Here is a 23343-nt window from a genome sequence, read left to right as displayed (position 1 = left end):
TCTTAAGTTTTAAACTGCAAGCTGTTCTGAGTAGCATGATGAAGTTTTGTGCCATCCTGCTCTGCTGTGCCTGGGATGTGAATATCCCCTTTGTCCAGCATATCTACACCGTATTTTTTTTTTTTTTTTTTTTTTTGAGACACGGTCTTGCTCTGTCACCTAGGCTGGAGTGCACTGGTGCAAACACGGCTCACTGCAGCCTTGACTCCCTGGGCTCAAGGGATCTTCCTGTCGCAGCCTCCTGTGTAGCTGAGACCACAGGCATGCACCACCACACCCAGCTAACTTTTTTATTTTCTTGTGGAGATGGGGTCTTGCTTTGTTGCCTAGGCTGGTTTTGAACTCCTGGGCTCAAGCGATCCTCCTGCTCCAGCCTCTTGAAGTGCTGGAATACAGTCATGGGCCACCGAGCCCAGCCAATCATGAGAAAATACATTAGACAAACCCAATTTGAGAGACATTCTCACCAGTATTCCCCAAAACTGCCACAGTCATGAAAAACAAGAAAAGACTAAAAAACCATCACAGTCCAGAGAAGACTAAGGAAATAAGATGACTAAATGCAACATGGTATCATGGAGGGGAGCCCGGAATAGAAAACGGACTAATGAAAAAACTGGTGAAATGTGAACAAAATCTGAGTTTAGTTATAATAATGCTATCCACGTTAATTTGTTATATTTGATACATGTATCATGGTAATGTGAGAGGATAACATTAGGGGAGATGGGCAAGGGTATACGAAAATTCTCTGTATTATCTTCACAACCTTTGTAAATCTAAAATTATTCCAAATACTCAAACCTGTAATCCCAGATACTTGGGAGGCTGAGGTGGGAGAATTGCTTGAGGCCAGGAGTTTGAGACCAGCCTCATAGCAAGACCCTGTCTCTAAACAATAAAATAAATAAAATAATTCCAAATAAAAAGTTAGTTTTTTTTAAAGCAGAGATCAGAGAGATATAAGTATTCATATTAAAGTGAAGATGGGGTAACACTGAAGAACACTCCAAGTAAAAAAATAAACAAATAGGCCGGGCACGGTGGCTCACGCCTATAATCCCAGCATTTTGGGAGGCTGAGGCGGGCAGATCACCTGAGGTCAGGAGTTCCTTCGAGACCAGCCTGGCTAACATGGTGAAACCGTTTCTACTAAAAATACAAAAATTAGGACAGGCGTGGTGGCTCACGCCTGTAATCCCAGCACTTTGGGAGGCCAAGGCAGGTGGATCACCTGAGGTCAGGAGTTCGAGACCAGCCTGACCAACATGGTGAAACCTTGTCTCTACTAAAAGTACAAAAATTAGCAGGGTGTGGTGGCGCATGCCGGTAATCCCAGCTACTCAGGAGGCTGAGACAGAACTGGTTGAACCTGGGAAGTGGAGGTTGCAGTGAGCCGAGATCATGCCACTGCACTCCAGTCTAGGCGACAGAGGGAGACTCCTCCAAAACCAAACAAAAAATAATAAATAAATAAAGTTAAGAGGGCACCGGGAATGGCATCCATGCCTGTAATCCCAGTGCTTTGGGAGGCCAAGGGTGGCAGATCGCTTGAGCCCAGGAGTTCGAGATCAGACTGGGCAACATGATGAAACCCTGACTCTACAAAACATGCAAAAAAATTAGCCGTGTATGGTGGCCCACGCAGAGGTTGCAGTGAGCCGAGATTGTGCCACTGTACTCCAGCCTGGGTGACAGAGAAAGACCGTGTTTCAAAATAAACAAACAAATAAATAAAAATTTTAAAAAATAAAGTGAAGAGGGCTTGTTTGTGTGTGTGTGTCTGAGTATATAAGTCTACATGCACCTTTATGGTTATACTGTTTAAATATTTAAATTTTTACCAGTATAATGCAGATGTTTAGGCTTGAGGGTAATTTATGTGTGTGTGTGTATATGTGTGTGTACATATATATACATATATATATATATATATTTTTTTTTTTTGAGACCGAGTCTTGCTCTGTCACCCAGGCTGGAGTGCAGTGGTGCGATCTCGGCTCACTGCCAGCTCTGCCTCCCGGGTTCACACCATTCTCCTGCCTCAGCCTCCCGAGTAGCTGGGGCTACAGGCACCCGCCACCACGCCTGGCTAATTTTTTGTATTTTTTAGTAGAGACAGGGTTTCACCGTGTTAGCCAGGATGGTCTCGATCTCCTGACCTTGTGATCCGCCCGCCTCGACCTCCCAAAGTGTTGGGATTACAGGCGTGAGCCACCACGCCCGGCATGCCTGGCTAATTTTTGTAGAAATGGGTTTTTAGTTGTTTTTTTTTTGTAGAGATGGGGTTTCACCATGTTGGCCAGGCTGGTCTTGAACTCCTGATCTAGGGTGATCTGCCCTGCCTCCCAAAGTGCTGGGATTACAGGTGTGAGCCACTGTGCCTGGACATTAGTCAGGGTTCTCTAGAGGGACAGAACTAATAGGATAGTCCTACACAAACATATAGGTATTATGAATAATTTCTTTCATTTGGTCATGGATCTGGCTGGTTGGGTGGTAGCCTCCTCCCTCAAAGCCACAGGGTGTCTCTCCCAAAGTTGAAAATGTTTTCAGCAGATATGGAAGAACCATTATTTTGTCAAGCACTTACCAGCACGTGGCTAGATTTGTTTTTTTGTTTTGTTTTTTTTTTTTGGAGACAGAGTCTCACTGTCACCCAGGCTGGAGTGCAATGACGCAATCTTGGCTCACTGTAAACTCTGCTTCTTGAGGTCATGTGATTCTCCTCCCTCAGCCTCCCAAGTAGCTGGGATTACGGGCATGTGCCACCACGCCCAGCTAATTTTTGTATTTTTGGCAGAGATGGGGTTTTGCCACGTTGTCCAGGCAGGTCTCTAACTTCTGACCTCGTGATACACCCACTTCAGCCTCCCAAAGTGCTGGGATTACAGGTGTGAGTCACTGTGCGTGGTCCTGGCTAGAATTTTTATTTAAGAAATTACAAAAATAGGCCAGGCATGGTGGCTCATGCCTGTAATCCCTGTAATCCCAGCATTTTGGGAGGCCAAGGTGGGTGGATCACCTGACGTCAGGATTTCGAGACCAGCCTGGCCAACAGGGTGGGACCCCGTTTCTACTAAAAATACAAAATACAAAAAGTTAGCCAGGTGTGGTGGTGGGCGCCTGTAATCCCAGCTACTTGGGAGGCCGAGGCAAGAGAATCGCTTGAACCTGGGAGATGGAGGTTGCAGTGAGCTGAGATCATGCCACTGCAGTCCAGCCTGGGCAACAAGAGCAAAACTCCATCTCAAAAAAAAAAAAAAAATTAAAGAAATATATTTCTACTTTTATGTCACACCACATACAAAAATAACTCAAAACAGATCATAGACCTAAATGTAAGCACTAAACCTGTATAAACTTTCAGAAAAAACAAATTTAAGGCTGGGCGTGGTAGCTAACACCAGTAATCGCAGCATTTTGGGAGGCCGAGGTGAGCGAATCACTTGAGGCCAGGAGTTCAAGAACAGTCTGGCCAACATGGCAAAACCCTCATCTCTACTAAAATTAACCGGGTGTGGCAGTCACATCTGTAATCCCAACTACTCGGGAGGCTTGTCATTGAGGCATGACAATGGCTTGAGCCTGGGAGGAGGAGGTTGCAGTGAGCCAAGACTGCACTACTGCAATCCAGCCTGGTGACACAGCAAGATTGTGTCTCAAAGGCTGGGCACGGTGGCTCACGCCTGTAGTCCCAGCGCTTTGGGAGGCTGAGGCGGGTGAATCACAAGGTCAGGAGATCGAGACCATCCTGGCTAACACAGTGAAACCCAGTCTCTACTAAAAAAAACCACAAAAAATTAGCCAGGCATTGTGGCGGGCACCTGTAGTCCCAGCTACTCTGGAGGCTGAGGCAGGAGAACGGCATGAACCCAGGAAGCAGAGCTTGCAGTGAGTCAGGATCGCGCCACTGCACTCCAGCCTGGGCAACAGAGCAAGACTCCGTCTCAAAAAAAAAAAAAAAAAAAGATCGTGTCTCAAAAAATAAAAACCAACCAACAAACAAATAACTTCCCCCCGCCCACACACCACAAGAAAACCCACGTAAGACACCATTAAGAAAATGAAGTGTCACAGACTGGAAAAAATGATTTGCAAACCATGAATCTGATGAAGGACTTGGATTTAGAATATATAAAGAATTCTTAACAGGAAGACAAGCAACATAATTAAAAAACAGACAATGAATTAGGAAATAAATTTGAAGAGGATATATGAATGACAAATAAGCATGTGAAAAAATGTTCAACACCCTTAATCATTGGGAAAATACAAACGTGGTTTTAAACCCCAGTAAGATACAATTTCACACCTACTTTAATGGTTATAATAAAAAAGGCAGACAGTAACAAATGCTAGGATGTGGAGACCCTGGAATGTTCATTCATTGCTGGTGGGAATGTAAATGCTACAGCCACTTTAGAAAACAAATCGACAGTTTCCAAAAAAGTTAAACACAAATTTACCATATTATCCAGCAATTCTACTTCTTCTTTTTTTTTTTTTTTTTTTGAGACGGAGTCTTGCTCTGTTGCCCAGGCTGGAGTGCAGTGGTGCGATCTCGGCTCACTGCAAGCTCCGCCTCCTGGGTTCACACCATTCTCCTGCCTCAGCCTCCTAAGTAGCTGGGACTACAGGTGCCCACCACCATGCCCGGCTAACTTTTTGTATTTTTTAGTAGCGATGGGGTTTCACCGTGTTATCCTGGATGGTCTTGATCTCCTGACCCTGTGATCCGCCTGCTTTGGCCTCCCAAAGTGCTGGGATAACAGGCGTGAGCTACCGTGCCCAGCCGCAATTCTACTTCTAAGTATATACCCAAGAGAAATGAAAACATTTCTATCAGCTAATGAATAGATGAACAAAACATGGTATATCCATACAGTAGAAAACTATTCATCAATTAAGGGGAACAAAATGCATGAACCTTAAAAATAATAAGTGAAAGAAGCCAGATGCAGAAATACTACCTATTATATGATTCTACTAATAAGAAATGTCCAGAAAAAGCATATCTACAGTGATAGAAAGTAGATTAGTGGCTACCAGGATCAGGATAAGAAAGGTTGGGGCTTTGTTTTGGGGATTTAAAAAATCTTCTGGCTGGGTGTGGAGGCTCATGTCTGTAATCCCAGCACTTTGGGAGGCTGAGGCTGGTGGATCACCTGAGGGCAGGAATTCCAGACCAGCCTGACCAACATGGAGAAACCCCATCTCTACTAAAAATACAAAATTAGTTGGGCGTGGTATGTAATCCCAGCTACTCGGGAGACTGAGGCAGGAGAATTGCTTGAACCTGGGAGGCGGAGGTTGCGGTGAGCCGAGATCATGCCATTGCACTCCAGCCTGGGCAACAAGAGTGAAACTCCGTCTCAAAAAAAAAAAAAAAAAAAAAAAATCTAGCTCCTTCTTTCCCTTTCCTGGAGGCTGGAGGGTGGGGATGAAATTTCCAACTCTCTAATCCTCTCATCACTTGGTCTTTCCTAGACTGGCCCCACCCTGAGGCTATCTACGGACTCACTCTAGGTCACTTTATTAGTATAAACTCAGGGGTTATGAAAGGGGCTCAGTGTGAATAACAAAAGACACACCTATTACTTAGGAAATTTCAAGAGTATTAGGGGCTTTGTCACAGGAATCAGGAACAAAGGCCAAATATATTTCATATTATACCACAGAACTATGTATTTTGAATGGTGTATTAGTCTGCTTTCACACTGCTATAAAGAACTGCCCGAGACTAGGTAATTTATAATAGAAAGAAGTTTAATTGATGCACAGTTCAGCATGGCTGGGGAGGCCTCGCAAACTTACAATCATGGCATAAGGCGACGGGGAAGCAAGGAACCTTCTTCACAAGGCGGCAGGACGGACAAGTGCCAAGTGAAGGGGGAAAGGGTCACAGCAGATGTCATCTCACTCACTATCACACTCGCTCACTATCACAAGAATAGCATGGAGGAAACTGCCCCCATGATTCAATTACTTCAACCTTGTCTCTCCCTTGACGTATGGGGATTATGGGGATTACCATTCAAGATGAGATTTGGGTGGGGACACAAAGCCTAACCATATCAAACGGTATGTGGTAAAACGGTTCATAAAAATTTTTATGGTATATACATTATACCTAAAGTTGTTTTAAAAAATTATAGACAACAGGCTGGGCGTGGTGGCTCACGCCTGCAATCCCAGCGCTTTGGGAGGCCAAAGCGGGCGGATCACTTGAGGCCAGGAGTTTGAGACCAACCTGGCCAACATAGTGAAACCCCGTCTCTACTAAAAATACAAAAATTAGCTGGGTGTAGTGGCGGACTCCTGTAATCCCAGCTACTCGGGGGGCTGAGGCACGAGAACTGCTTGAACCCGGGAGGTGGAGGTTGCAGTGAGCTGAGATTGCACCACTGCACTCCAGCCTGGCAACAGAGCGAGACTCTATCTCAAAAAAAAAAAAAAAAAAAATTATAGAAAACGTATCTTGTAAAATAAAGAATATACTGTCATGTCTGCCCCCAAACCTGACACTCTTCACAAGGTTCATCTTAGGAAATGTGAACGATTACCCTTGGAATGCATTAGGCAACAGGACCATGGAATTAAATGCATAGTGCCTGGTTCATTAAAAATAAACATATACACTTGAGGCCAGGAGTTCAAGACCAGCCTGAGAAACATAGCAAGACCCCATTTCTACAAATTTTTTTTTTTTAGAAACTAGCAGGTCCAGGTTCGTGGTTCTAGGCCTGTAATCCCAGCACTTTGGGAAGCTGAGGTGGGCGGATTGCTTGAGCTGGGGAGTTTGAAACCAGACTAGGCAACATAGCAAGACCCTGTCTCTATTAAAAAAAAGAAAAAAAAAAAATTAGCCTGGCATGGTGGCATGTGCCTGTAGTTCCAGCTACTTGGGAGGCTGAGGCAGGAGGATGGCTTCAGCCCAGGAGACTGAGGCTGCAGTAATCTATGATTATGCCACAATACTCTAGTTTGGGCAGCAGAGTGAGACTCTGTCTTTAAAAAAAAAATTACCAGACATATAATGTGTTTCTCCTACTCCTTGGAACAGTTGTGAGCTACTATGTAGAAACCCTGTCTCTGGAAAGTCCAGCACTACTATGACATAATAAGTAGAAAAGGAAGGGTTATAGTAAAGTGCATTTTGCTTAACTCCGGATAGTAGGATTAGGGGCAATATTTATTCTATATTGTTACTTGGTTTTAAATTTCCCAGATTTTAAGAGATATGTTACTTTTTGTGTCACATACATACAAAATCACATACATACATACTTACAGTTTGTTTTAAAAACATTGAGTTAAATTATATAATTTTACAAAGTTATCTAGCTGTAAAATAAATGTTTACCCTAAACAATTAAGCTACTGTTTCATTTATTGAGACATTTCTAAATGCCATATGTCTTTAAAATATGTGCTGTTTTTCAAAATGGATGTGCTAAGAGCATCTAATCAGCATGTCTTAAACTCAGGAAATATGGAAATGGCAACTGCGAGATTCTTTTGCCATGCCATATTGATTCATTCCATCAGCTTCCAAGTATTAATAATTCAGCTGTTTCTGAATTTCTCCATAAATGGGAGGAAATAATACTGGTCAGTAGCAGATTTTTATCTAATTTGGATCACCTCCCTCAGAGTTTGTTATATTATGTTTGTACATAACAAAAACATTGTTTCTTTGCCTCAAAATTTACTTGAATTCTACGATGATTCAGTTTTCTCACCTGTCAACTATGAATAACGTTAACTCTGTTGCTGAGTTATTGTGAGGGCTAAATGAGATAAGGAAAATGCGAAACACTCCAGAACCTCCTTTCTCTCCTCATCCTACTCTCCAGTGTAGGTAAGATTCTCTTCCCAACAGATTCTCCCTACTACAGTCCTAAGATTACTGAAATTTGACTTCAAGAAACCTGTTCTTCCTGTACCTGTTCCATTCTAACTTTTTTCCCATCCACTACCCCCTCTCAGTCTCTCTCTCAAAATCCCTCCTTTATGATTCAAAGTATATTTGAAGTAGCTTTGGATGAAACTTTTTCTTTTTTCTGTTAAAGTCTTGAGTCACTCAACAAATATTTCAGCCATATTTGATTAATTTGGCATTAAACATACAGGTATGTGTGTTGCTTTCTTTTTTTTTTTTTTTTTCTTTTTTGAAAGAGTCTCGCTCAGTCACCCAGGCTAGAGTGCAATGGCATGATCTTGGCTCACTGCAACTTCCGCCTCCCGAGTTCAAGCGATTCTCCCGCCTCAGTTTCCCGAGTAGCTGGGACTACAGGCGTGCACCACCATGCCCAGCTAATTTTTGCATTTTTAGTAGAGACAGGGTTTCACCATGTCGGCCAGGCTGATCTTGAGCTTCTGGCCTCAGGTGATCCACCCACCTGGGCTTCCCAAAGTGCTGGGATTACAGGTTACAGGCATGAGCCACTGTACCCAGCTACATCTGAAAAATTTCTAAAGCTTCATATGGCTCTCAGATCTTGATCTAAAGCCATTTTGGTAAATTGACCAAAGAGTCTCATCAAATTCTGGTCCAAGATACAATTTAAGTCCACATAAGTGTAGTTCTTTGCAACTTTAAAGTATACATTAATAAAGCAGAGGGAAGCCAAATGTTTTACTGAAAAGGATACTGTATTTTCAAAGAAGTTCAAGTCAGACTTTCTATCCTAAATTAGGGAGTTGAACTAAAGAATTTTAAAGATTTTTACAGGAATATGATCCAGGCTGGCGAGAAAAACTGAGGATGAGGAATCTATATACTATATATAGACCATTACATTGATTGATTGAAAGTACTTGTTTTATTTTTACTCCTTAATCATCTCTGTGTCTGTGGAGTGGGGGATGGAGACATTGAGAGTAGACTGTCAATCAAGCATTTGCCAGAGAGAAACTGACTAGCAGAATTCCCTGATGGTAGAGGAGGTAAGAACAGTTTAAAAAGATATAAAGTGGTAATGGCCAGAGTGTGTATGTACCCATGTGTGCATGTTTGTGTGTGCTGTTGTTGCTATCTATTCCCTACATTTAAAGTTAAAATAACTTGGATCATCACATTGTACCTTCCACTCTTTGGACAGAAAAGCTAGTCGCAAGCAGACCCAAGCTTCCCATTACTGTACATAATGAAGACAACAATATCTTTCAAAATCAAAATAAAATTTCTTCTAAAATTATCTTTCTTCTATTTGGTTTTAGTGCCAAGGGTAATTTATTTAGAAATTTAAAGTAATGTTGGCCGGGTGCGATGGCTCATGCCTGTAATCCCAGCACTTTGGGAGGCCGAGGCATGTGGATCACCTGAGGTCAGAAGTTCGAGACCAGCCTGGCCAACATGGCAAAACCCTGTGTCTACTAAAAATACAAAAAAATTAGCCGGGTGTGATGGTATGCATCTGTAATCCCAGTTACTAGGGAGGCTGAAGCAGGGGAATCGCTTGAACCTGGGAGGCGGAGGCTGCAGTGAGCAGAGATGCAGCCTGGGCAACAGAGTGAGACCCCCATATCAAAAAATAAAATAAAATAATGTTAAAATAGGGAATTAAATACTTACTTTGACAAACTGTGGGTATAGGTTAGAAATGGCAAAGAAAAAGCCCTGCAAGGGGAATCTTATTCTCAATTGTTCTAAATTAGCCACACAAGTGAAATATTTGTGCTTAGTGGTGAAAACTCTTCGTCAAATTTTTGGATTCACAAGAATATCCAATATCTTAATTTTAGAGAAAGGCAGTGGGGACCAGAGATTGTTGTGCCTGGGATGCTCCCAGGAGGTGCTATAGTGATGCTGCAATGAGCCATGATGCATGTGATGTTACAAAGGAGAAACTGCAGAGGAGAACTAGGATTACTACAGATTACTTCCCATTTCTAATAAATGGTGAATCAAGTTTTCCCCTCAAATTAAAAATATTTCAAACCTGTCGGGCATGGTGGCTCATGCCTATAATCCCAGCACTTTGGGAGGCCGAGGCAGGTGGATACCTGAGGTCAGGAGTTTGAGACCAGCCTGGCTAACAAGGTGAAACCCCGTCACTACTAAAAATACAAAAATTAGCTGGGTGTGATGGCAGGTGCCTGTAATCCCAGCTACTAGGGAGGCTGTGGCAGGAGAACTGCTTGAACTCAGGAGGTGGAGGTTGCAGTGAGCAGAGATTACGCCACTGCACTCCAGCCTGGGTGACACAGTGAGACTCCGTCTCAAAAACAAAAAACAAACAAAATATTTCAAACCAGATATTCTGGATTCTGATACATTTAATTTGTGTACTTTTTTTTTTTTTTGAGATGGAGTTTCACTCTGTCACCCAGGCTGGAGCTCAGTGGTGCGATCTCAGCTCACTGTTAGCTCCACCTCCCTGAGTTCACACCATTCTCCTGCCTCAGCCTCCCGAGTAGCTGGGACTTACAGGCACCCGCCACCATGCCTGGCTAATTTTTTGTATTTTTAGTAGAGGCGGGGTTTCACCATGTTATGTACATCTTATCTAATTTTTAAAATTATTATTAGATATCCTGATTCCCAATGAAAACTGTGAAAGAAAACTGGCCTATCATTTTTCTAGTAGTATATCTGAAAAATTTATAAAGCTTCATGTGGCTCGCAGATCTTGACCTAAAGCCATTTTGGTAAATTGACCAAAAAGTCTCATCAAATTCTGGTCCAAGACACAATTTAAATCCAAATTGTTTTATGATAGTCTCGAAAATTAATAAATACAATAACAAAAGGAAAAAAGACTGTGAAAGACATACAAAGCAAATAGATTTTTCTCATATAGTACATTTTTCTTTTCATTTAATGGGCAGTGATCACCTAACAGCACTACATTAGGATTCAAATGACAAGTCTGTGAGTGTTCTTAAGGTCGAGTGCAATGTTACAGATTTTAAGTTCAAATCAAACCAAAGGAATTTAGAATTAAAATTTAATTTACCAATGTTTCCTACAGCTTTGTGTTAAGGAAGAAACAAATAAATGAAAGCTTACTAAGATGTGGAGGACTAGCCTGAGCAATATGGCGAAACCCCATCTCAACAAAAAATACAAAAATTAGCCAGGCATGGTGACATCTGCCTACAGTCCCAGCTACTTGGGAGGCTGAGAGGGGAGGATCACCTGAGCCTTGGGAGGTCGAGGCTGCAGCCTGCTGTGACTAGGCCACTGCACTCCAGCCTTGGGGAGGGAACGAGACCCTGTCTCAGGAAAAAAAAAAAAAAAAAAGATGCAGAGTAATTTGACTTTACACAAACTATATCTCTGACAAGTTGACTGGTAGACTATAAGTGAATTTAAGTGCAGTACTGGGATTATGGAGACTGTTTCTGTAAAACAATTGCTCCATAATTTATAAGCAATTAATTTGTTTCAACATTACAAAGTCTTTTACTCTAATGTTCATATTACCTGGGGAAAAATTAATTACCATGTGAATTTTCCCCTAAAAATATACAAGAAAATAATACTGTAAAACTACACCTATTGTATTTAGGACCTTCCTAATTAAATACAGTGTTTCTTGAGTTAAAATTAAGTGTTTTTAAAAGCTACATTAGGGCCAGACACAGTGGCTCACGCCTGTGATCTCAGCTCTTTGGGAGGCCGAGGCGGGCAGATCACCTGAGACCAGGAGTTTGAGACCAGCCTGGCCAACATGGCAGAACCTGTCTTTACTAAAAATGCAAAAATTAGCTGGGCATGGTGGCTCACACCTGTAATCCCAGCTATTTGGGAGGCTGAGGCAGGAGAATTGCATGAACCTGGGAGGTGGAGGTTGCAGTGAGCCGAGAGCACGCTACTGCACTCCAGCCTAGGCGACAGAGCGAGACTCCATCTTAAAAAAAAAGTAAAGAAAAAGTAAAAGCTACATTAAGGCTAGGCTCCATGGCTCTTATCTGTAATCCCAGTGCTTTGGGAGGCTGAGGTGGGAGGATCACATGAGCCCAGGAGGTTAAGGCTGCAGTGAGCTGAGATCATGCCACTGCACTCCAGGCTAGGCAACAGAGCAAGACCGTCTCAAAAAACCAAACAAGCAAACAATAAAAAAAAACACCTCTACATTTAAAAAAACAAAAACAAATGAGTCATTAATGCTCCCAATGTTTGATGGTGGTCGTGAAAGACTTCCATTGCTATAACTTGAAAGGCAGTATTACTCACTCTTGGTAATACAATGTGCTAATACCACCCAAGTCACCAACTCAGGAACAGAGCATAATAACAATAGGAAGTGCTTACAGTGCTCATTAGGTGCCAGGCATTGTTTTGAATGCTTTAACTGTATCTATTTAATCCCCCTCATAGCTCTGTGAGTCAGAGACTTTTTATCTCCACTTTACAGATGTGAAAATTTAATTACTTGCCAAAGGTCACTCAGTGAAATGGTTGAGGAAGGCCCAGTTTCATTTAGTATGTGGCTTTCAAGTCTGTGCTGTCACCCAAAGCTCATTACCTCTGGGTTTGCCTCAAGACTAGTTCATTCAGTGATGGCTGTAACAGGACCATGGATGTACAATTTCACTCCCCATTCGCTCGTTTAAATCCAACCTTTTGTACCCTCTATATAAAAGCTTTTCATGGCTAATATGCATGTTTTGCTAGCTTAGATCTTGACCCTGGAGCACACCACAAAAGGTACAATTCTAACAGATTATTTACTTGTAATTGATCTCAACAGGGAGCCTAAAATGTCAAAGAAGTGGCTCAATCAGATAATGTGAAAATTTAGGACAATAAAGTTTAAATTACTATATTCACTATAGTGTGTTTAATATTTGTGATTAGAGCTAATAATACTTCCAAAATTCTTAAGTCTGATTTTCTCTTTTAGAAAGTTGAGCTAATCACTCTTTCCACTTGCAATAAATAAAACATACCAGGCAAATGTTATCCAAGCCAAGTTTACAGAAGTGTATCTGAACTTGGTACCATCCTCATTCAGATCAGTCGTCAGAGTAGAACACAGAGACTTTTCAGGTGGCCTGCTTGGTTGTCCTTAGCCCAGAAGCACTTTATGTTATTTTGAATTTCACAATAAAGTGTAGCAACATGTTACAGCTCTTGCTAAATATGAATTTTGCTTTGTTTTGTTTTGAGACACGGTCTCCCTCTGTCACCCAGGCCAGAGTATAGTGGTGTGATCATAGCTCACTACACCCTGGAACTCTTGGACTCAAGATCCTCTCATGTCAGTCTTCTGAGTAGCTAAGACTACAGGCAAATGCCAGCCCACCTGGCTAATTTTTTTCTTATTTTTTTGTAGAGACAGGAGTCTCACTGTGTTGCCCAGGCTGGTCTGAGCTCCTGGGCTCAAACAGTCCTCCCACCTTGGCCTCCTAAAGTGCTGGGATTACAGGCATGAGCCACTGCATCCAGCTAAAAATGTAAATAAATTTAAATTGTCAGACAAGAGCCTGCCCAACTGTTGCCCAGAGAATATACATACTTAAATTTACACTTCTGTATCTCACAATCTTTGGACTAGTAAAAAATGTCATAATGACTTTAATAGTGGTCGGATGAAAATATTTCAAAAGCAGGGCTACAATATATCACTTTAGGAGAAAGAGCAGGCAATTTAAAATTTAAAAATGCAAGAGTGAAGAGAAGCAAAGAAAGTAGTGGTGATGGCAGCAGCAGATTCTGGGATCTTCCCGAACCTCCTCACAAAAACAGTGAAAACAACTAGGATAGCAAAAGAAAACAACCACAGACAACATCTCTACCAAAAACTATGTGAAAAAACGTCCCCTGGAACGTTTTTTAGGATGCTAATTAATTGGTGGGGCCAAACTAAGGTAGCAACAAGAACAGGAGGAAGATACAGGGTGGGAGGGAGACGTTGGGGTGGGAAGGGTGTGTGTGCGTGTGTGTGTGCATGTGTGTAAGGCAAGGCATGTCCTGGCAGAAGTGGAGGTTAGAAAAAGAGGACTTGGCCGGGCGTGGTGGCTGACACCTGTAATCCCAGCACTTTCAGAGGCCGAGGCAGGCAGATCAGAAGGTCAAGAGATCGAGACCATCCTGGCCAAGATGGTGAAACCCTGTCTCTACTAAAAATACAAAAAATTAGCCGGGCATAGTGGCATGCGCCTCTAGTTCCGGCTACTTGGGAGGCTGAGGCAGGAGAATCACTTGAACCTGGGAGGTGGAGGTTGCAGGAGCCGAGATTGCGCCACTGCACTCCAGCCTGGCGACAGAGCGAGACTCCATTTAAAAGAAAAAAAAGAAAAAGAGGACTTGAGAGCATCACAAGAACCAAGAAACCCAGAAATCACTAAGTCATCACCTAAAAAAGGAGCCCCACTAGAAGTGAGTGTGAAACTAAGAATCACAGTGGGAACTGGAAGGAGGCCTGGTAGGGTCCCTGTTGCCAAGGACTGCAAGGGAATGAGCCTAAAGCTCCCAGAAACACCTGGTGGAATTTCCTTTGCAGGACAGGCCCTTCACTGAGCAAGGTAGAATACAGTATGTATGTTAATAGCTAGCTAGCTAAAGCCGACAATAATACCTAGGTCAGGCTAATCAAATTTAGTAACATTACTAAAATTCAGATAGCTAGACATTATGTGCCAGCTGGTGTGATGCCACAGGAAGTATGCTGTATCCCCAAATAAGCATTTTTTTGCCAAGAAAATAAAAAATAAACACTTAATAAAAAATATGGGCCAGGTATGGTGGCTCACGCCTGTAATCCCAGCACTTTGGGAGGCCAAGGTGGAAAGATTGCTTGAGCCCAGGAATTTGAGGCCAGCCTGGGTGAGATCCCATCTCTACCAAAAATTTTAGATTATTAGTTTTTTCTTTTTATTTATTTTTTGGTTATCTATTGCTATTGAACAAATTATTAAATTATTATTTTTTTCTTTTTTGTTACTAATTCGTGATGCAACAATATATTAGATTATTTTTTAAAAATAAAAAAAGAAAATATGGAGGAGGAAAGAATATATTAAATGATAACATAATTGTAATTATCCAAATGTGGGAAATTCTCCAGGATAAATAACCTGGTCTCTGGCCAGGCACGGTGGCTCACGCCTGTAATCCCAGCACTTTGGGAGGCCGAGGCGGGCGGATAACGAGGTCAGGAGATCGAGACCATCCTGGCTAACTGGTGAAACCCCATCTCTACCAAAAATACAAAAAATTAGCCGGGCCTTGTGGCAGGCACCTGTAGTCCCAGCTACTCGGGAGGCTGAGGTAGGAGAATGGAGTGAACCCGGGAGGCGGAAGTTGCAGTGAGTCGAGATCGCACCACTGCACTCCAGCCTGGGTGACAGATCGAGACTCTGTCTCAAAAAAAATAAAAAAATAAAAAATAAAAAATAAACCTGGTCTCTTCAATAAATAAATGGCATGACCATGAGGGGGGTCATAGAAACGCACATCAAAAAAAAAAAAAAAAGACCTAAAAACGTAACAACCAAATGAAATGTATGGATTTTGTTTGGATCCTGATTTGGAATTACCATCTTTTTTTAAAAAAATTGTTTTTTGAGATATTGGGGGAAATCAAATATGGACTGAGGATTAGATTGTATAAAGGAATTACTGGCTGGGCGTGGTTGCTTACACCTGTAATCCTAGCACTTTGGGAGGCTGAGGTGGGCGGATCACAAGGTCAGGAGATCAAGACCATCCTGGCCAACATGGTGAAACCCCATCTCTACTAAAAATACAAAAATTAGCTGGGTGTGGCGGCGCGTGCTTGTAATCCCAGCTACTCGGGAGGCTGAGGCAGGAGAATTGCTTGAACCTGGGAGGCGGAGGTTGCGGTGAGAAGAGATCGCACCACTGCACTCCAGCCTGGCGATAGAGCTAGACTCCATCTCAAAAAAAAAAAGGAATTACCATTAATTTTGTAGGTGTGATAATGGTATGGTGTTTTGCTAAAAAAAAGAAGCAAAAACTCCTAATCTGTTAAAGATACTTACAGAACTATGTACTAATGAAATAATATAATGTCTGGTATTTACGTTAAACATTTCTTCACACAGAAAAAAAGTAGAGTAGATGAAATAAGAATGGCAAAATCTTGTAATTGGAGTTCATCAGATTTTTGTTGTTGTTTTTCCATAACTGAAGTTCTTCAAAACAAAAAATTAAGTGGGGCTGGCCACGGTGGCTCATGCCTGTAATCCCAGCACTTTGGGAGGCCAAGGCAGGTGGATCACCTGAGGTCGGGAGTTTGAGACCAGCCTGGCCAATATGGTGGAACCCTGTCTCTACTAAAAATACAAAAAAAAAAAAAAAAAATTTAGCTGGTCGTGGTGGCGGGTGCCTGTAATCCCAGCTACTTGGTAGACTGAGGTGGGAGAATAGCTTGAACCCGGGAGGCGGAGGTTGCAGTGAGCCGAGACCACACCACTGCACTCCAGGCTGGGCATGACAGAGCAAGACTCTGTCTTAAAAAAAAAAAAAAAAAAAAATTAAGTACAAAACTTCTAGGCACAGGTGTAGTGGCTTATGCCTGTAATCCCAGCACTTTGGGAGGCTGAGGCAAGAGGATCCCTTGAGGCCAGGAGTTCGAGACCAGCCTGGGCAATGCAGTGAGAGTTTGTTTCCCAAAAAAAAAAAGTCTATGCACAACACTGTATAACACAATTTTAAATATCCAATTGTTACGAAACTATAAAAACTATAAAACAAAAGAAGCAAAGAGAAGTAGGAGTTATTTTAAATGCCTATAAAGAATTCTTCAGTCTTCTTTTTGTTAAGATAATTGTCACGTACTTTCTACTAACAGAAAGCCAAAACTAAAGGTTACCATCATTTAAAAATATGCTGTTATAAAAAATATGTTTTTGTGACTTTTTGCCAATTTAACATATTCTCCAAAGGAACACTGTCTTTAGCATAGATTTACTGGGCCAGGTGTCCATGTTTGGTGTCATTCTTTGGAATACTCACCCTGCTGCTTCAATGAGAGACAAACCAAGCCTGTTAAATTATTACCTAGCAAACTTTTGGCAATTTACCAATTAGTCACATCTTCCAGTCATTTTGCTCTTATGTTTACAGACCTGGTTGTTCATTCTTAGCCAATGTCCAGGAGGGACTTGGCTCCAGGCAATCCTTTCTTTTTCTTTTCAATTTTGACATCTCTATGAGTTAGATATTAAACAATATTATCACAGCCTATTTTTTTTCTTACTCATACCCAGGAGACAATTACAGAATAAACTTGGACTACAATTTTATACAGCATGCTGAGTTTCCTAAAGGTTTGGTATCTATTTTCTGTAATCTGTGAAGATCCTTTTCCTTTTCCTCACAGAATATTATCCAAAGGGTTCAAGTGCCCTGCCTGTGTTTCTACAATTTTCTTAGCCAAAGTCAATCACTATAATGAGAAGTAGATCTTATTTGGCAGGTTAAAGCATGGTGCAGGTCAGAGCTGCCTCCTTTCTGTTACACATGCTTTAAACATTTTGCTCCTTTGGTTGGTTTCTGAACACATGTCAGCTCTTCTTAAAGATCTTCCTCTGGGGTCTAATACTTTGCTTGCTCTCTCTGTTTATAAATGTAAACACTGTGCCGGGCGGAGTGGCTCATGCCTGTAATCCCAGCACTTTGGGAGGCTGAGGCGGGTGGATCACAAGGTCAGGAGTTCAAGGCCAGCCTGGCCAGAATGGTAAAACTCTGTCTCTACTAAATATACAAAAATTAGCTGGGCATGGTGGCGCATGACTGTAGTCCCAGCTACTCAGGAAGTTGAGGCAGGAGAATTGTTTGAACACGGGAGGCAGAGGTTGCAGTGAGCCGAGATCACGCCACTGCACTCCAGCCTGGGTGACAGAGCGAGACTCCATCTCAAAAAAAAAAAATTAAACACTATGTCATTTCCCTGAGTGACTGGATCACCCCAAAACTATCTAAAAATAATTTCAAACATGTAAATTATTTGAGAACCAGAGACAGTAATAATGAACCCATTGATAGGATGACAGCAGGCAGAACTGTGCGGGGAGACTTTCTAGTTTCCAAATACACATATACACTCACTGATGTAAAGAGCGAGAACTTCTACTAAGTACTTACTGAAGTGACCAAGAGCTCTTCAGCTTTCTTTCTTCACTGTGGAGATAAGAATATTTGTTATAGCCTTTTTGCAGATGATGCAAAAAAGATGACTAGATTAGTGTTTGTGAATTGATTTGAACTCTTTGGTAGAAGGATGCCAGGTACCTAGTCAGCAAGATATAAAACTGTACGAGGCTGGGCGTGGTGGCTCACGCCTGTAATCCCAGCACTTTGGGAGGCCGAGGCGGGCGGATCATGAGGTCAGGAGTTCAAGACCAGCCTGGCCAACATAGTGAAATCCTGTCTCTACTAAAAATAGAAAAATTAGCCGGTCATGGTGGCACATGCCTGTAGTCCCAGCTACTTGGGAGGCTGCTTGGGAGGCTGAGGCAGGAGAATCGCTTGAACCCAGGAGGTGGAGGTTGCAGTGAGCCGAGATCGCACCACTGCACCTCAGCTTGGGCAACAACAGAGTGAGACTTCATCTAAAAAAAAAAAAAAAAATGTACATTCTGGGTGAGTAATTACAGGGAGCTATACAGTCCTCAGAGGCCAGGTCAACACTCTTTGAACATCAGGTATTGTAATAACTGATAAGAAGACATTTGAGTTTTATCTACTTCTGATTTATTTAAAAGCCTGGAATTCCTTAACCTATCTTTGTTGACATAATACATGCACATGAAATACGAAAAGTTCCTCTCTGGTCCAAAATAGAATAAGCATACAGTGTCCAAGATTAGACACCCTATTTAGGAAGTTTCAAAGGTGACGCCTGCACCATGCCTGGCTAATTTTTTGTGTTTTTAGTAGAGATGAGGTTCCACCATGTTGGCCAGGCTGGTCTCGAACTCCTGACCTCAGGTGATCTGCCCGCTTTGGCCTCCCAAAGTGCTGGGATTACAGGCATGAGCCACCGCGCCCAGCTTTTATCTTTTCTTTTTTTTTTTTTTGGGACAAGGTCTCACTCTATCATCCAGGCTGGGCACCCAGTGGTGTGATCATAGCTCACTGCAGACTCAACCTCCCGCGCTCAAGTAGCTGGGACTACAGGCACCTGCCACCACGCCCAGTTAATTGTTTTATTTTTTGTAGAGACGGGGTCTCCCCATGTTGCATAGGCTGGCAAATAGGCATTGTTGAAGATTATCAGCAACAGATTGAAACTGGGAGAATCTATGGGCATGGAGGAGGCATGAACAGGACTGATGAAAGGACAGAACAAATAGGAAGTTTCGAACGTGAGCTTTAAGAGAGGAAATGACTCAGCCACAGTTTAGGGAGATAGTTCCAGTTAGGTGAGTTGTAGGTGATAATGTGGCTTGGGTGAGCTCATTATCTACAGAGGACAAGATTCTAGAAGCTCTCTCCAGAGTGTCATCAGGAATCATGAACCAAAGCACAACATCAAGAGTTTACAAAATATTTTTCCAATAGAGGAGGAAATATTGGTGTTCTTTACTTTCAAAACTCAGGGCAGTTCTGGTTATTGAACTTTAAGAGACAACTGGTATAATGACAGTAACAACTAATAAGAATGATTGACGTGAAGAAAAAATATTCATATTAGTCTAGTCTAAATTTGAGTTATTCATCAAACATTTGAAGATCCACCCTTTCCCAGACTCTTGGGGTACAGTTTTGAACAAGAGGGGTAGAGGTCCTTCCCTTCTACAAGGCTGCAATCCTTCAGATAAATGACTTTATGGTCTAGGAAGGATGAAGTCAAAGACTGCTGTATTAGTCCGTTTTCATACTGCTACAAAGAACTTTCCTGAGACTGGGTAATTTACAAAGGAAAGAGATTTAATGGACTCACAGTTCTGCCTGGCTGGGGAGGCCTCAGGAAAATTACAATCATGGCAGAAGGGGAAGCAAGTACATCTTACATGAAGGGCAGGAGAGACAGGAGAAAGTGAAGGGAGAAGAGCCCTTTATAAAACCATCAGATCTCCTGAGAACTCACTACCACGAGAACAGCATGGGGGAAACCGTCCCCATGATCCAATAACCTCCCTCCCTTGACACGTGGGGATTACAATTGGAGATGAGATTTGGGTCGGAACACAGAGCCAAACCATATCAATCGCATTATTGATATTTATAAAACCATGATTAAAATGAACGTAGTCACATTCCGTTGGAATTCTTTAAATAGGCAGCACACTTGAAGTTTCAAGAAAGGTAGTTTCAAGACGGATCAGGACAAAATATTGAGGAAGCCAGAGTGGTTGGTGCTAAGTATTTGCCTAAAATTAGACTAGAAACTCTGCGAAGGCAGAGATTACGTGTCTGGGTCACAGTGGATCAGCAGGGAGCAGTAGAGCACCTGAAAAATCGTAGCCAATCAGTACTTCTTAAAAAATAAAAAAAACGGGCTGGGCTCAGTGGCTTATGCCTGTAATCTTACCACTTTGGGACGCCAAGGAAGGAGGACTGCTTGAGGCCAGGAGTTAGAGATCAACCCTGGCAATACAGTGAGACTCCCATCTCTACAAAAAATTAAAAACAAAAGATAGCCTGGAGTGATGTTGTGTACAGGTAGTCTTAGCTACTCAGGAGGTTGAGCTGGGAGGATAGATTGAGCCCAGGAGTTTAAGATCAGCCTGGGCAACATAGTGAGATTCCCTCTCTACAAAAAATAGAAAGGAATAAAGCAAAAATTGAGTACTCGTTATGTGTAAGTATTGCTTTTGGAGTGTTTAGTATGAGTGTTACTGATCAGTACACAGATGGTGTAAATATAGTGTAAAAACTATTAGATAAGGCCCTGTGCAGTGGCTCACACCTGTAACCCCAGCACTTTGCTAGGAGTTCAAGACCAGCCTGTGTAACATGGTGAAAACCCATCTCTACAAAAAATACAAAAATATTTGCTGGGCATGGTGGCACATGCCTGTGGTCCCATCCCAGCTACTTAGGAGGCTGAGGTGGGAGGATCGCTTGAGCTGCGGAGGCTGAAGCTGGAGTGAGCCAAGATTGTGCCACTGCACTCCAGCCTGGGTGACAGAGTGAGATCCAGTCTCAAAAAAGAAAAAAAAAAAAGATTAAAGAAAAAAAGAGATAAGCATGGGAGGGAGGCTACTACAATAGAATAGTGAGTCAAAAGAATTCAGGGATATGGAGGCTTCTTGGATAAAATAATGCTTGAGCTGAGTTTTTTGTTTTTGTTTTTGTTTTTGTTTTTTGTGGGGGAAGGGTTTTGTTTGTCTTAAGACAGGGTTTTGCTCTGTTGCCCAGACTGGAGTGCAGTGGCATAATGATGCAATTATGGCTCACTGCAGCCTGGACCTCCTGGGCTCAGGTGATCCTCCCATCTCAGCCTCCAGAGTAGCTGGGACTACAGACTCACGTGGCCACTCTGGCTAATTTTTGTATTTTTGGTAGGGACAGGGTTTTGCCATGTTGCCCAGGTTGGTGTTGAATTCCTAGGCTTAAGCCATCCTCTCACCTCTGTCTCCGAAAGTGTTGGGATTACAGGCATGAGCCACTGTGCCTGATCTGAGCTGAGTTTTGAAGATAGGCAATGGGGCACAGCATGTGTTAAATTACTGTGGAATGAAATAGCATTATACATTTGAGGAACCAAAAACAGTGGCAGTTTGGCTGAAGAGAAGAATGAGGTGGCATGATAGTGTTATGGTAGATTAGATTGTAGGATGGATCTAGATCAATTTATATGCTTATGTTAAAATTTGGGCTTTATTCTAAATATAGAAATCACTAAACTATGTTAAACAGAGGAATGACAGAATCATACCTTTGTTTTAGGAAGATCAATCAGGCAGCAGTGATAGTGCAAAGTGGGGGTAGAATGGAGGTGGGAAGGTTTAAACTAAAGTATAAAGAGAGACAATAGAATCCATAGGAAAGATATTACTGAGAATGAAATTGGTTTGTGGGGGCTGACTGAAAGGTAGTAGAATGACTGCTAGGCTTCAAGTTTGGATGTAGTGTCACTTAATAAGGTAGATAATAGAAGTAGAGATTTTGTTTTTGTTTTGAGGGTAGGTGAGGAGACAAAAAGGATAAGAAATCCAGTCTTTCCTTAAGCTCAAGTTACCAGTTACAAGTGTGCATGTTAGTCTTCTTTTGATGCTATCATCAGGTCAACCATTCTCACAAATGGTTTTTGTTGTTGTTGTTGTTTTTGGGATGGAATCTCACTCTCTCTTTCACCCAGGCTGGAGTGCAGTGGCATGATGTCGGCTCACTGCCACCTCTGCCTCCAGAGAAGCTGGGATTACAGGCAAGCGCCACCACGCCCAGCTAATTTTTGTACTTTTTGGTGGAGACGGGGTTTTGCCATGTTGGCCAGGCTGGTCTCCAACTCCTGAGCTCAAGTGATCTGCCTGCTTCGGCCTCCCAAAGTGCTGGGATTATAGGTGTGAGCCACCGCACCTGGCCACAAATGTCTCTCTGTGTGTGTGTGTGTGTGTGTGTGTGTGTGTGTGTATGTCTTTGAGGCAGCATAATTTTTCTGAGCTTTTTATGTGCTATGAGGGCCCCTAAAAAGGAATTGGATGAAAAAACAGGTTGTATGTTGGTAACTCTAAGATAAATAGTACTTTAATAATTTGAAGAAATATGTAATCTTAACACTTTGTGAAGCCAAGACGGGTGGACCACTTGAGCCAGGAGTTGGAGACTAGCCTGGGCATCATGACAAAACCCCGTCTCTACAAAAAATACAAAAATTAGCTGGGCTTGGTGGATGCACACCTGGAGTCCCAGCTATCAGGAGGCTAAAGTGGGAGGACCACCTCAGCCAGGGAGCTCCAGGTTGCAACAAGCAGAGCTCACACCACTGCATTCCAGCCCAGGCAACAGAGTGAGACCCTGTCTCAAAAAAAAAAAAAAAATAAATAAAATAATAATTTGAAGAAATGGTCCTTAACATTATAGTACTGCGATCTAAGATCTCATTTCATATAGAAATAAAACATGGCAGCATGAGTAACAGGTCCAATCTGCTTTCCATTAAACTGTAATAACAGTAAAGCAGATGTGATAAAATAAGATGCATTACTTAATCTCTTTTGAAATTACTTCCTGATTGGTTGGTAGTGCATACTCCATAGTACAAGTTTTATTGGCTTTTGCAGTAAAGAAAAAAAATTTTAAAAAGTAACAAATTTTCAATGCAATTTTCCTGCATCGCTATTAATATAATTACTGAACCTAATTTCCTTATGTTGTTAATTATTTTTGTCTTATTTTTCAAACAAATGCTTCTTAGCTATATTAATTTTTAGAAACACACTAGTGCATTAGGATATTTTCTAGGAAACTAA

The 23343-nt window shown here is 42.1% G+C and overlaps 1 protein-coding gene across 4 annotated transcripts in view; it reads right to left on the bottom strand.

The window, feature by feature from the left end:
• Window positions 1-23343, bottom strand: part of AP4S1 (adaptor related protein complex 4 subunit sigma 1) — a 70375-nt gene that overhangs the window by 44734 nt on the left and 2298 nt on the right. The window contains exon 1 of one of the 4 annotated variants that reach the window (XM_054665938.2): window positions 18068-18110. The exons of the other annotated variants lie outside the window; for them this stretch is intronic. The gene's annotated coding sequence lies outside the window, so the exon portion shown is untranslated. Of the gene's footprint in view, window positions 1-18067; window positions 18111-23343 lie in introns of those variants that run through there. 4 annotated transcript variants of the gene reach the window in all.

The sequence above is a fragment of the Pan troglodytes genome, chromosome 15 (genome assembly GCF_028858775.2).
Source record: "Pan troglodytes isolate AG18354 chromosome 15, NHGRI_mPanTro3-v2.0_pri, whole genome shotgun sequence".
Taxonomy (NCBI): domain Eukaryota; kingdom Metazoa; phylum Chordata; class Mammalia; order Primates; family Hominidae; genus Pan; species Pan troglodytes.
Note: the sequence above shows the minus strand (reverse complement) of the source record. Positions and strands in the feature narration are given on the sequence as shown.